This window comes from Pleuronectes platessa, chromosome 17 (genome assembly GCF_947347685.1).
Source record: "Pleuronectes platessa chromosome 17, fPlePla1.1, whole genome shotgun sequence".
Classification (NCBI taxonomy): domain Eukaryota; kingdom Metazoa; phylum Chordata; class Actinopteri; order Pleuronectiformes; family Pleuronectidae; genus Pleuronectes; species Pleuronectes platessa.
The window spans coordinates 3,419,024-3,432,721 of NC_070642.1; positions in this window are offsets into that span (position 1 = coordinate 3,419,024).

Below are 13,698 nucleotides of genomic sequence, written 5' to 3' on the forward strand. Positions count from 1 at the left end.
CGACATCCGGACATCTGAAAGTATACACATCTTCCGCCGAAAACTAAAAACACACCTCTTCCGACTTTACCTTGAATGAATAGAAGAAAAAAAAAAAACAACTAACAACAACTAACAACTCTTTGAAACTAACACTTTTAGTAGCACTTAAATGGCACTTACTTATAGCACTTTGTAGTTTTGTTTTATTTTGAAGAAATTGTACTTTCTTGATTCTTGTTGTTCTGGGTCTGTACCCTTGGGGTTGATGCACTCAGCTAAATGAAATGTAATGTAATGTAAAAGTGCTCACCCCTCAAATGACCATAAAAGGGCATGAGATTGCAGGGCTGTGTGAAGAGAGAGAAATCACAGAAACTGAAGAGAACATTTAAGAAGTCAAGAATTTCAACAGTGGCACCAGAATCAAACAATAAAAAAAGCTGTTACATTTTGAGGTTTCAGCAGTGATTGGTAAAATTACACACACACAAAGGAAAACCTTAAATGGAATGCAGTCGAAAGTTCAGTGAAAGCTGCATCAGGACAAAGTCGCACAGTCCAAGTACAAAAAGGAATTAATTTAAATTCTGAGGTCAAAAGAAATATAAAACACAAAAAATGTTGAAATGATATACGGGAGAGGTTGGTCACGTTGATTGGGCGGATTTTCTGTTTACACTGCACATTTCTGTTATCGGGGGGAAATAAGCAATAATCATCTGTGGCTACATCACCTGCATCAGGCTCGGGTTGGCATACATTAAACTAAAAGCCTTTTTGGTTCAGGTCAGGCTCGGTCAGTTTTCTTTCAGGCTCTGTTGGGTTCAGACAAGTACATTTGCAACCTGAGCTGCTGTCCCTGGACACAGAACTGGGTGCAGTGCACACACACCACGTGATCTGGCTGATCTCCTCTGTAGGGTTGTTTTCCACAGTTGATAAGCAACACTAAGATTAACATTTAAGCTGTAGCTTAAATCATTGAACATGTTACACATTTAGTATATAAACATCAGTGTAAAACCTAAATATGAGCGAATAAGTGTTCTGCTCTTCAACATGTCCATATGTAAAGAATCTCTGAGATACTTAAAGAAATTATTATAAACTTGCAAAAACTATAAAATATTACGGTAATTTGATTCCTACTATGCAAATGTAGGTTTAAATACACTATAAAAAAAATTCAGTAGTAAAGTGTGTTTAAATGTGGGTAAAAAATCTGTCCTGGCATAGGAACTAATCCCAGATAAGAAAACATTGGTGAAAATTTCTTTTTAAGAATGGTCGGTGAACGAGGCCCATTTGTGCTTAACAGTAAGCTACTAAAAATGCTAGAGTTATTTTGTTTGAAGTTGGATTCATTTAGTTCATGACATGTTACCACAATGTAAAGTTGTTACAACAAATGTGTACAAAAGTGTGCACTTGATAAATGTCAGTCTAGTTACACATCTTTAAGATTTGTTCTGTTTTTTTAGCAGCTGACTGCTTCACTATGATCACTTGTTAATCCCTGAAAATCTAAAACAGGCTAAATGCAGAAGATTTGAACAGTAAATGCTCAGGGATCTTTTTGCCTGAGACACTATGCTTCCATGATGTACTGTCTCTTGTAATTTTCCAGATAAACCTCAGCGCAGGACATCAGCAAACACATGTCCAGTCTTCTTCATTTCACCTTTTGATCACAGCAGGCTCCACCCTGTCATGTGTTCCAGGTTTTGCTGTAACAAAACCCAGCACATTTCTCAGCCACTTCTGAACCCCTATAGAGTGCAGATAATTAAATATGGAGGGACTGATGTCAGGTCAGGGCCACTGTGGCTTTTCTAATGAACGCCGAGCTGCTGCTAGAAAGGAGCCATCTCTCCTTTTTCATCTTACGGCAACTGCGGCGAGGCATTTATCGCCGCTGCCAGTCGATGTGTGATGAAGACGTGATGGTTCAGGCTTGGAACGAGGAGGCTCAGGACTCCAAGAATAGGTTCATTCATCTCTGAGAAGAAGCTCCCATGCAGCCCCTCTCCCTGGGCCATTAGAGTCTGAGGGATCAGTGCGAGCGGCCGGGGAGTAGTCCATCCATCATGTCACCAACACGACAGCATGCTCCAACCCCAGCAGAGCTGGCTTCCTGAACCTCACCCAACCCCACGCCACAAACATAATTACACTTACTGTTGCTCGCCTTCAGCTTCCTCCCGCTAAAGCGACCCTAAGGACATGCTCATCTCTCAGCCAGTGGGGCCCCAGGCATGTTCACAGGTTGATTCCACAAGGACAAAGAAAGGAGAGCCGGACTCTTCTTCCAATCCTCAGCAATTAGAAAGATTCTTTAGTGCTTCTCAACTATTTTGTCTTTCTCTGTGGCTGTGGCTCAGGGGTAGAGCAGGTCATCAAAACATCAGCAGCTCGATCCTAGTCTTCCTCATTTCGCATGCCTTGGGCAAGATATGGCCATTGTCGTAGGAAACGTGCTGCCCATAGATGCACCACATTTTTACCACATGGGGGCGGTCATTCTCCAGGTGGAAGGGGAAATCTTCAGAAGTAACACACACACAAAGTCACACCTGTGCTTACAGGTGGTAAAAACATGTGTAGTTTATTGCTTGGCGACAGAAAGCACTTGGTGACCTGGTCTTTTGTCAGCTGGTGCATCTGTTTGTGCTCTGTTTCACATATTTTCATCATCATATATTTTGTGTTTTAAAAAATAGTTAACTAGTTAGTAGAGGCGCTAGATCAAAGCAGGAGTAGAATAGTGCAGAGTTGAATAAAAATGGAAACACTCAAAGTGAGTACAAGTACGACAAAACATCAGCCCAGACCCAGGGTGGTATGTCAACAGCTGCTCTAACATGTCAAACAAAATAGCCATCTGTCAGGATAACTTCTTTCAAGGATCCTAGTTGCAGAACACTGCCACCTCGCATAGAGCATGGAGATTCTCTGTGCTGACATACAGTACAACATGTAAATCACTTAGTTTAAATTACTGAACATTGCTGCAGACATGCTCTGCATTCTCCAGACACACTGGGATTCAGTCGTGGTCAATCATTCGCCGACGCCTGCAGACATGCGAAGGAGAAGCACATCCGCAGTCCTGACATGTCTGTGTGAATAGGGGAATTAACTCTGCTCATAAATATGTTAGCTGCAGAAGGAACCAACCCAGACAACGCTCCTTTTCAAAATCTCCTTTTCTCTATGCAAACAAGAGCAATTCTATTGAATAATTCTCACTAAACCTGTCTCATCCACTTGTTTTTCCCTTTTGAGAGGCAATCACCCGTTGTCTGCTTGTAATTTATGACCACAGGCAAATCTGCTGTGGTTTTACAGCAAGCATTAGAACACACTCTTTATTGTGACGCATTATGTTAAATGGGGAGAAACACACTTTTTAATGGAGAAGGACAGGTGCTTTTACAGGGTGGATCCTGAGCTGCTGAGATACTAAAAGGAAGATGGATTTTTTTTGCACTGCTACTTATTCATTATCCAAATTATGAAGATACTTTATCTCTGTGAAATGTTTTTTAAAAGCTTTTGAATACTTTAGTGCAGCTTCTCCACTGAATTGAAGAAGATGCAACAATAACCATGTGGTGCTGCACTGTGGCTTTCTGAACAACTTGATTATGTGTACCTGAGCTACAAGACTTCACATCCCAGCGTAGTTGCTTCTTCTACATGTTGTCTTGCGTCCGGCTTCATTTTTAAAGTATAAATTCATTATTATCACACCCCTACACCTGCTGATGAATGGCTTTTTATGGTGAATCATGGCACAGAGGGACGCAGCTTTACGTACCCAAATCTGTTTTCCGACGGAGCCCTTTTAGCAATATGACTTAGGTCAATCGCACAGATTACATTTGGGAAACAGGACATTGATGCAAATTGCCTTTTAATGTTGGTCCTGCTCTCCCACAGTGTACAGGCACTTCAACAAATCAAAGTTTTAGATTAGAAACCCAACAGTTTTCACAGCTGTCAAATTCTTAATAGGCTTTTAAGTTGGGAAAACCTGATTAGATATAGCAGCCTTTGTCTAGTTGAGAAGATATTACACAACACTGCTCCGCCTCCACTGAAGACATTTGTTGTGCAAAGAGCAGGCACTAATGACCAATGATGATAAGAGAAGACAATACTTATCGTTCTTTAACTCAGATATGTGCAAGTTAGACGACCGCCTACTGACTTTTGCTGCCTGCATGCATTTTGTCTAGGGGGGTTTTTACTTGCTGTGCTTTGTCTCTTATGTTGTGTTGTTACTTATTGGAATGCATTGTACTGAATAATAGTTTGTATATATTGCTTGTATGTGTTGACTATAACAAGTCACTTAATTTAGGTTGCCATTTTAAAACCTGATGAAAATTTGCCTGTTGAGCTAACTCTGGCTCATTTACAGTATTTTTGCTGTAGATTAATGAGCCTTGTCCCTGTCGAATAAATGAGAAATAAAAAATTGTCACGTAGTGCGTGAGGTTGTCTTTATTCGATACTAGCAACAAAAAGTGAATGCCACTGTTAGAGAAAAGAAGAATCACAGGAGGTCCTTTAAACTATTTTATTCAATGCCAATAAAAGATTCGGAATAAAAACACAAGGTGTTAAGGTCAAATAAATAAAACACAGCCATTTACAAATTAAAAACTCAATGGACACATCTAAAAGGTTTAAAAAATGGATATTGAAATGGCTAAAGTCACAAAAATGTACCTGGTAGATATCAACCAGCTTCACTTTATCCACACATAATTGATTGTCCTTCAATGTCTCTGTGAGGTAATAATCTCTTAACTTTCCTTCACTTAGCTTTTTGAACTCAGTCTCTCACTGGTCCTCGTCTCGGCTTTGAATCTCTTTGCCGTCCCAATTCTCGGGAAAAACTTCCTCAGCGTCACAGTCTTACCTTTGCGGTGTGCCGAACTCTCCGTTCTCGCTCACTATCCTTGTCCAATAATCATGCAGTGTACACAAAAAACAGCAAACATAAAAACGACTAAAAACATGCAAAACACCTAAAAAACAATAAAACCAAATGCAAGAGATATATGTATAGCTCATAATAAAACCCAAACAGAAAAACCATTTAAAACATGCAAATACTGGGTCAAGTGAAACATGGCTTAAAAGAATGGCCATCCTCGACATACTCAGTTTAATAATTCCATCCAAAGCTGCAGGCCTTATTACAATCACTGGTCAGTATTTGCATTGGATCGGGATGGCACAGTTGAATTTGGTCGGCCTCTTTAATTCTGCTCCCAGTTCAGCACATAGATCCAAGAGGACTGCTCTGGGGAATCTAAATCATCTGATAGATATTTGCCGTAGTTTACCGTGCTCCCAGGGCTTATACTGAATTTTTAAAGGAATTCCCTGAGTTTTTATCAAACTTAGTCCTAAAGACCGATAAAATTATTATTGTTGGTGACTTTAATAATTCATGTTGATAATAATAAAGATTGCCTTAGCGTAGCATTTATTTCAATACTAGACTCTATTGGTTTCAGTCAGTGTGTGCACAAACCTACTCATTGTGGTAACCACACACTTGACCTTGTATTATCGTACGGTGTCGGAATTGAAAATTTAACAGTACTTCCGCGCAATCCAGTTCTATCAGACCATAATTTAATAACCTTTGATTTTTCAATAACTGAATATATGCCACTAATAAAAAATTCATTTTCTAGATGTCTACCTGATAGTGCTGTAGCTAAATTTAAGGAAATAATCCCAATTACATTTAAACCCGTATTAGCAGTAGATATAAACAACAAATTCTTTAAAACCCTGAGCTCCATTGAGATCGACCACCTCGTCGATAGCTCTGCAGACTCATTACGATTAACATTAGACTCAATAGCGCCTCTAAAAAAGAAAAATGTCAAACATAGTAAATTAGCTCCATGGTATAATTCCCAGACAAATGAGTTAAAACAATTATCAAGAAAACTAGAAAGGAAGTGGCGCTCCAGCAACCATGTTGAAAATCTAATAGACTGGAAGAATAGTGTTAAAGAATATAAAAAGGCTCTCCACAAAGCAAGAGCCGCCTACTATTCAAAACTAATAGAAGAGAATAAAAACAACCCCAGGTTTCTCTTCAGCACTGTAGCCAGGCTGACAGAGAGTCACACCTCCACCGAACCCAGTATTCCTCGATCCCTAAATAGCAATATCTTTATGACCTTTTTTAATGATAAAATTCAAACTATTAGAAATAAAATCAACCATCTCCTGCCCTCAATTGGCACTAATACCCTCCCAACAACAGAGATCTCAGAAACGGCTGAGAATCCTACCCATTACTTAGACAGCTTCTCTCTGATCACCCGTGATCAGTTTACCAAATTAATCTCAGGTTCTAAACCAACAACCTGTATCTTAGATCCCATTCCTACCAAATTACTTAAAGAAATTCTGCCCCTAATTGATAGTTCGTTACTTAACATCATCAATCTGTCATTATCATCAGGTTATGTACCACAGTCTTTTAAAATAGCTGTCATCAAACCCCTACTCAAAAAACCCACCCTAGACCCAGAGGTTTTAGCCAATTACAGACCAATATCTAATCTCCCCTTCGTCTCTAAAATCTTAGAAAAAGTTGTTGCCAATCAGCTGTGTGAGTTTCTCCGGGAAAATAATATATATGAAGACTTTCAATCTGGGTTTAGAGCCAATCACAGTACAGAGACAGCCTTGGCAAAAGTCACTAATGACCTTTTAATAGCCTCAGATCAGGGACTTGTGTCTGTCCTCGTTCTGTTAGATCTCAGTGCAGCATTCGACACAATTGACCATCAAATTTTATTACAAAGACTCAAACAGTTAATTAACATTAATGGAACCGCCCTTAACTGGTTTAAATCGTATTTTTCTGATCGCTCCCAATTTGTGCAAATTAATGATGAGTCATCTGTGCGCACCAAAGTTAACCATGGTGTTCCACAGGGCTCTGTGCTCGGCCCAATTTTATTCTCATTATATATGCTTCCACTAGGAAACATTATCAGGACACACTCGGTAAATTTCCACTGCTATGCGGATGACACCCAGTTATATTTGTCAATAAAACCTGAACAAAGTAATCAATTAACTAAACTTCGAACATGTCTCAAGGACATAAAAACCTGGATGACCCGCAATTTTCTCTTATTAAACTCAGACAAAACAGAGGTTATAATACTTGGCCCCAAACACCTTAGAGATGCATTATCTAATGATATAGCTGCGCTAGACGACATTGCCCTTGCTTCCAATGAAACAGTCAGGAACTTGGGAGTGATCTTCGATCCTGATTTATCCTTTAATTCTCACTTAAAACAAATTTCTAGGACCGCTTTTTTCCACTTACGTAATATTTCCAAAATTAGACATGTCCTTTCCCAAAAAGATGCAGAAAAACTAGTCCACGCCTTTGTTACATCGAGACTGGACTATTGTAATTCATTATTATCTGGCTCCAGCAGTAAGTCGTTAAAGACTCTACAGCTTGTCCAAAATGCCGCAGCACGTGTCCTGACGAGAACAAAGAGAAGAGAGCACATTTCTCCAGTATTAGCGTCGCTACACTGGCTTCCAGTTAAATCTAGAATAGAATTTAAAATTCTCCTCCTCACCTTCAAGGCCCTTAATAATATGGCGCCTTTTTACCTTAAAGAGCTGTTAGTACCTTATAAACCCGCTAGAGCACTCCGCTCCCAGAATTCAAGCCTACTTGTCGTCCCTAAATTCTCTAAAAAAAAGAGTAGGAGCCAGAGCTTTTAGCCATCAAGCCCCTCGGCTGTGGAATAATCTACCACTTTCAGTTCGGGAGGCAGATACCATCTTTTCATTTAAGAGTAGACTCAAAACCTTCCTTTTTGATAAAGCTTATAGTTAGAGCTAATTAGTGCGCCAGAACGTTACTTGTTCTATTTTATGACACATGACACACGGAGCTTCTCTTTCCAGCTTCTCCTTCCTCTTCTCCATCCCTATCCCCCTTCCCCGGAATCCCTTTGCTTTATCACCCGCAGATCCAGGGCCTCTGTGGCCGCACCATGGATTGCGGTTTGTGGATCGTACACGGGGGGTCGCGGTGGTGGATCCATTGTGGCGGATTCTGGGCTGATCGTGGTGCTGGTGGCGGACCCTGTGTCGCGTTGGCATTGGGCACGGGCGGTGGACCAGGACCGCGGTGGTGGCTTGTGATGGGTCCTGGTGGGCGGCGGTGGACGGTGACTGAGGACTGGAGTGGCGTCTGGTCTGGATGGTGGATCGTGGTCTAGATGGTTGCTGAGCATGGACTGTGCTTGCAGCGGGACTGCTTGGCATGTCATGTTGGGGTTGTCCTTCGGGATGTCTACCCTCATCAAATGCTGCTAGAGACTTTGATTATTGATGATGTTCTCCTACACGTGGCATCTATTGCACTTCTGTCCGTCCTGGGAGAGGGATCCCTCACATGTGGCTCTCTCTGAGGTTTCTACATATTTTTACCCTGTTAAAAGGGTTTTTAGTAGTTTTTCCTTACTCTTGCTGAGGGTTAAGGACAGAGGATGCCACACCCTGTTAAAGCCCTATGAGATGAATTGTAATTTGTGAATATGGGCTATACAAATAAAATTTGATTGATTGATTGATAGACAGTCATCGTCAGGGGCCAAGAGGTCGTCATGGTCCCTGAACACCAATTCCTTCCTGATTCCCCTACGTGTCTTCTAACAGTGTCAGTGCATCCATCATTAATATGTTTACAGCGATCGCACTGGTTGATCTTACCCTAACAAACTAATCACAGCAATCACTGGTATCCTAACCTTCACACTGGGGTATCAATTGGAAATAGAAGTTTGACATGTGAACATTATATATTGTTTTTTTCAGCATTTTTACACACAACTGTCCTCTGCCCTTAACCCTCAAAAAGAGTAAGGATAAAGTACCAAAAAAAAAACTTTTAACAGGGTAAAAATAATGTACAAACCTCAGAGAGAGCCACATGTGAGGTTTCCCTCTCCCAGGACGGACAGAAGTGCAATAGATGTCAAGTGTTAAGGAGAACATCAGAAAGATAAGTGTATTTGCAGCATTGAATAGATTGTAAGTAATAAAACTATTAATACAAATTATGCAACTCTGTAATGATATCTTCTAGTAGTATCTAAGTGTATTTACTTTAAAGTAATGTACTGTATATATTTCACAATTTAAGGTTCTTATGGAACATTTATGTTGTCTGAGCACAAATAACACTGTTGGCTTAATATTTACCTTAGAGGATTGATAATCCGACTTTAATTCACCACCCAACGTCGGCATCGCCTTTGACTCTCCTGTCTCCAAAATGTTAGTATGCATGGTTAATAGAGTTAGAAAACAAGTGTGCATATTCCCCATTCAAGTTTTGCATGAGATGTGGCGTACAAACCAAATTGGGTCTGAAACAGACACTACCGTTCAAAAGTTTGGGATCACTTAGAAATTCCCTTATTTTTCAAAGAAAATAACTGTTTTTTTCAATGAAAACAACATTAAATTAATCAGAAATACACTCATACACATTGTTGATGTGGTTAATGACTATTCTATGTGGAAACGTCTGGTTTTTAATGAAATATCTACATAGGTGTGTAGAGGCACATTTCCAGCAACTATCACTCCAGTGTTCTAATGGTACATTGTGTTTTCTAATCGCCTTAGAAGACTAATGGATGATTAGAAAACCCTTGTGAAATTATGTTAGCACAGCTTAAAACTGTTTAGCTGCTGACAGAAGTTATACAACTGGCCTTCCTTTGAGCTTGTTGAGTATATGGAGCATCACATTTGTGGGTTCGATTATACTCTCAAAATAGCCAGAAAAAGAGAACTTTCAAGTGAAACTCGCCAGTCTATTCTTGTTCTTAGAAATGAAGGTTATTCAATGCGAGAAATTGCGAAGAAACTGAACCTTTTCTACAACGGTGTGTACTACTCCCTTCAGAGAACAGCACAAACGGGCTCTAACCAGAGTAGAAAGAGAAGTGGGAGGCCCCTGTGCACAACTCAGCAAGAAGACAAGTATATTAGAGTCTCTAGTTTGAGAAATAGACACCTCACAAGTCTTCAACTGGCAGCTCCTTCAAAACGCCAGTGTCAACGTCTGCAGTGAAGAGGCGACTCCGGGATGCTTGCCTTCTTGGCAGAGTGGCAAAGAATAAGCCATATCTGAGACCGGCCAATAAAAAGAAAAGATTGATATGGTCAAGGAACACAGACATAGACAGAGGAAGATTGGAAAAAAGTGTTATGGACAAACGAATCAAAGTTTGAGGTGTTTGGATCACACAGAAGAACATTTGTGAGACGCAGAACAGGTGAAAAGATGCTGGAAGAGTGCCTGACACCATCTGTCAAGCATGGTGGAGGTAATGTGATGGTCAGGGGCTGCTTTGGTGCTGGTAAAGTGGGAGATTTGTACAAGGTAAAACGGATTTTAAATAAGGAAGGCTATCACTCCATTTTGCAACGCCATGCCATACCCTGTGGACAGCGCTTGATTGGAGACAATTTCCTCCTACAACAGGACAATGACCCAAAGCACACCTCCAAATTGTGCAAGAACTATTTAGGGAAGAAGCAGGCAGCTGGTATGCTGTCTGTAATGGAGTGGCCAGCGCAGTCACCAGATCTCAACCCCCTTGAGCTGTTGAGGGAGTAGCTTGACCGTATGGTACGCAAGAAGTGCCCATCACTCCAATCCAACTTGTTGGAGGTGCTTCAGGAAGCATGGGGTGAAATTTCTACAGATTACCTCAACAAATTAACAGCTAGAATGCCAAAGGTCTGCAGTGCTGTAATTGCTGCAAATGGAGCATTCTTTGATGAAAGCAAAGTTTGAAGAACAAAATTAATATTTGAAATAAAAATCATTATTTCTAACCTTTTCAATGTCTTGACTATATTTTCTATTAATTTTCCAATATATTTGATAAATAAAAGTGTGAGTTTTCATGGAAAACCCGAAATTGTCTGGGTGACCCCAAACTTTTGAACGGTAGTGTACGTAAGCAACATTTATAAATGAGGCCCCTGTTCAGTGCACACATCACAGCTGCCTTTGTGGTAACGAGTCATGGTAGCTTTTCATGCACTGTTAAAGGGAAGTACATGAAACCGAACTCCACAACCCGATGACCAAATACAAGGTTCGCCAGTGGCCTCTGTCTCCTCTCGGCAGGCTTACGGCCCAGTCACACTTATGTAAATGTTTCAGTAACAAACTTTTGCCTCCTGTTCACTTCCAGACACTCAGTAGTTGGACAAAAAGTTCCACAAGCGATATTCGCTTCGTACTCTAACTTTTGATGGCAGGCAGTAACTGTGTAAACATTTTTTGATCGGCCAGCTCATGTGCTTGAGTATTTATTTAAACCTAACTTGACTGGCGGGTGTCTGTGATGGCGACCCAATAGCAGTTCAGCAACTGAACCACAATGCAGCTCAGCAACACATTGTCACCAGCTTATGCTTGTGGGATGCCACGTAAGCCATTAATCCAAGCAATTTATATCATATAAAACTAGAAGGGGGCACAGTTTGAAGCCCAGTTAAGCTGGGGTATTTCCTAGTCTACTCTGTCTACTCCACGATAGGTGGAGCAGCAGGGTACAGCAGACAGAGGCAGGAAGTGATGTATTAACGCAGCTGCGGAGATCACGTGCCTTTCTTTACAACACACAGACACCGTTGTCCGCTATTATAGCCACAAACTCTCTAGACATCTTTGTCAGTGTCTTTGACTCACACACACAAACACACACACTCCCAGTGATTCCCTGCTTTGTTCTCACATCAGATTCTCTTGAATTTCTACGGACTTTATACTTGAGGGCCAATCTCACAGACATTTGTGTTCACACATGTGCCTCCTCCGGAGAAAATACAGAGTATCTGCGTGGTTCAGTGCATGTCTGAAAGCAGCTTTAAGTGACTCTAAAGTGTTACTGGTTGTTTGTCCCTCAGCTTCGATTGGCTCTAGCTCCGCCACAACACTCAAAGGATGAGCGGTATAGATAAAGGATGGATGAAAAAAATCCTTGGGTCATGCCCTTTGCAAATAATTTATAAGATCATTTTTAATGATCTTATAGACGAAAACAAACAATGAAAACATAACAACCTTAGCAGAAGTAATAATACCCGGGAGGTAATGGGAAGCAGTGTTGTTGCATCCAAGGTTTTCACATTGTGTCAACAAAACAATAACCGGCTCAGACACCTCCCCTGTAATATTCAGAAATGAATCTTCAAGAAAAATCACTTTGATGCAAACTGTGGCCTTTTCCCCTAATTCAGCTGCTAAACTTTCAGACAGTATTACATGGCATGTTTGAATAATTCAGGACAATCAGGCAGTAGAAGATACTTGCACACACACACACACACACACACTTTGATGCCCTCTAAGAGCACTTTATGTGTTTTAAATGTCATCTGTGTCATTTCAGGGTAAGAATTTAAGAGCAGTGAAACCTCAAATTAAAATAACTCTGCAACACATGACAATCTATTATAAATGTCCAACTCTAAGTTATTAGGCAGAGGAAACACAGCAGAGGAGCTTGAGTCCTCAGACTATAGCAGTTGCATTGGTGTAACAGGTTGAAGGTTAAACAGTCACTGGCTGCTGGTTAAGTGTTCAGACACACTGCCCTGGGTTTATCTGGCTCTCGGGAAGACACAAGACGTTAGTGTTAGCAGCAGAGTGCCAGCATCACCCTGTGGCTAATTGTGAAATTACATCTTGACTATAAATACACATCAGATTCAGTTTTTCAACTGCTGATTGAGAAAAAGGGCACTTTTTTTCCCTAAAACCAAAAGTTAAATATAGTTTCAGATCTCTTACTAGCTAAGCAAGTTTTGGGTAGTTATTAGACTATGAGATGAAATAAAACATGATGCAGTTTAAGGCAAACACATTATTTTGTGTACTGGACAATTTATTTGATTTTGGTCTATTTGGCTTCCATGGTGTCTTGTCATTCTAATGGAAATAAAGTGTTTTACTGTTTTACCCTATGTCTCTTTGCTAGAAAGACACAAGTTAACAATCTTTGTTTTTGTCTATAGGCTAATTAGCTGTAAACCGGAGGCACTGGTAGCTTAGTCCTCTGATCCTCAGCTCCACACAAGCATCCCCTTCCAAAGGAGGAAACAGACTCCGAAAGCGACTCTGACATAGACCGGAACTTTAATGAGCATCTGTCCAGATCATATACTGTATATAAAAAGGTCCTGATGTTATAACTATTCAGCGGCGGGACATTACTAAAAACTAAATGAATCGATGGAGAGTCTTCCGCATCGCAATGCATTGAAGAATGGAGAATGTCCACAGCTCTAGTGCTCAGCACTGTGCAGGAGACATGGAAGCAGGGAGGGCAGAGACTGAGTCTAATCACCCAACCTGATATTTTGATTAAATCAATATATTAGTTTGACAGAGAAGCAGGTGCACCAACACAACATAAATATATAAATACAAAAAATGTAAAAGAACCCCAGAAAAAGGGCACTTTCTTTCGATGTGTGCACATGTATGCAGCTCAATAGCATTGTAGCAACAAAACAAACATTTTGCCTTTACTTTGAAAGTGGCTGCCATGACTGAGATCTGCATTATCCCCTTGTTTTCTTAGGTAGCAATATACCTCATTC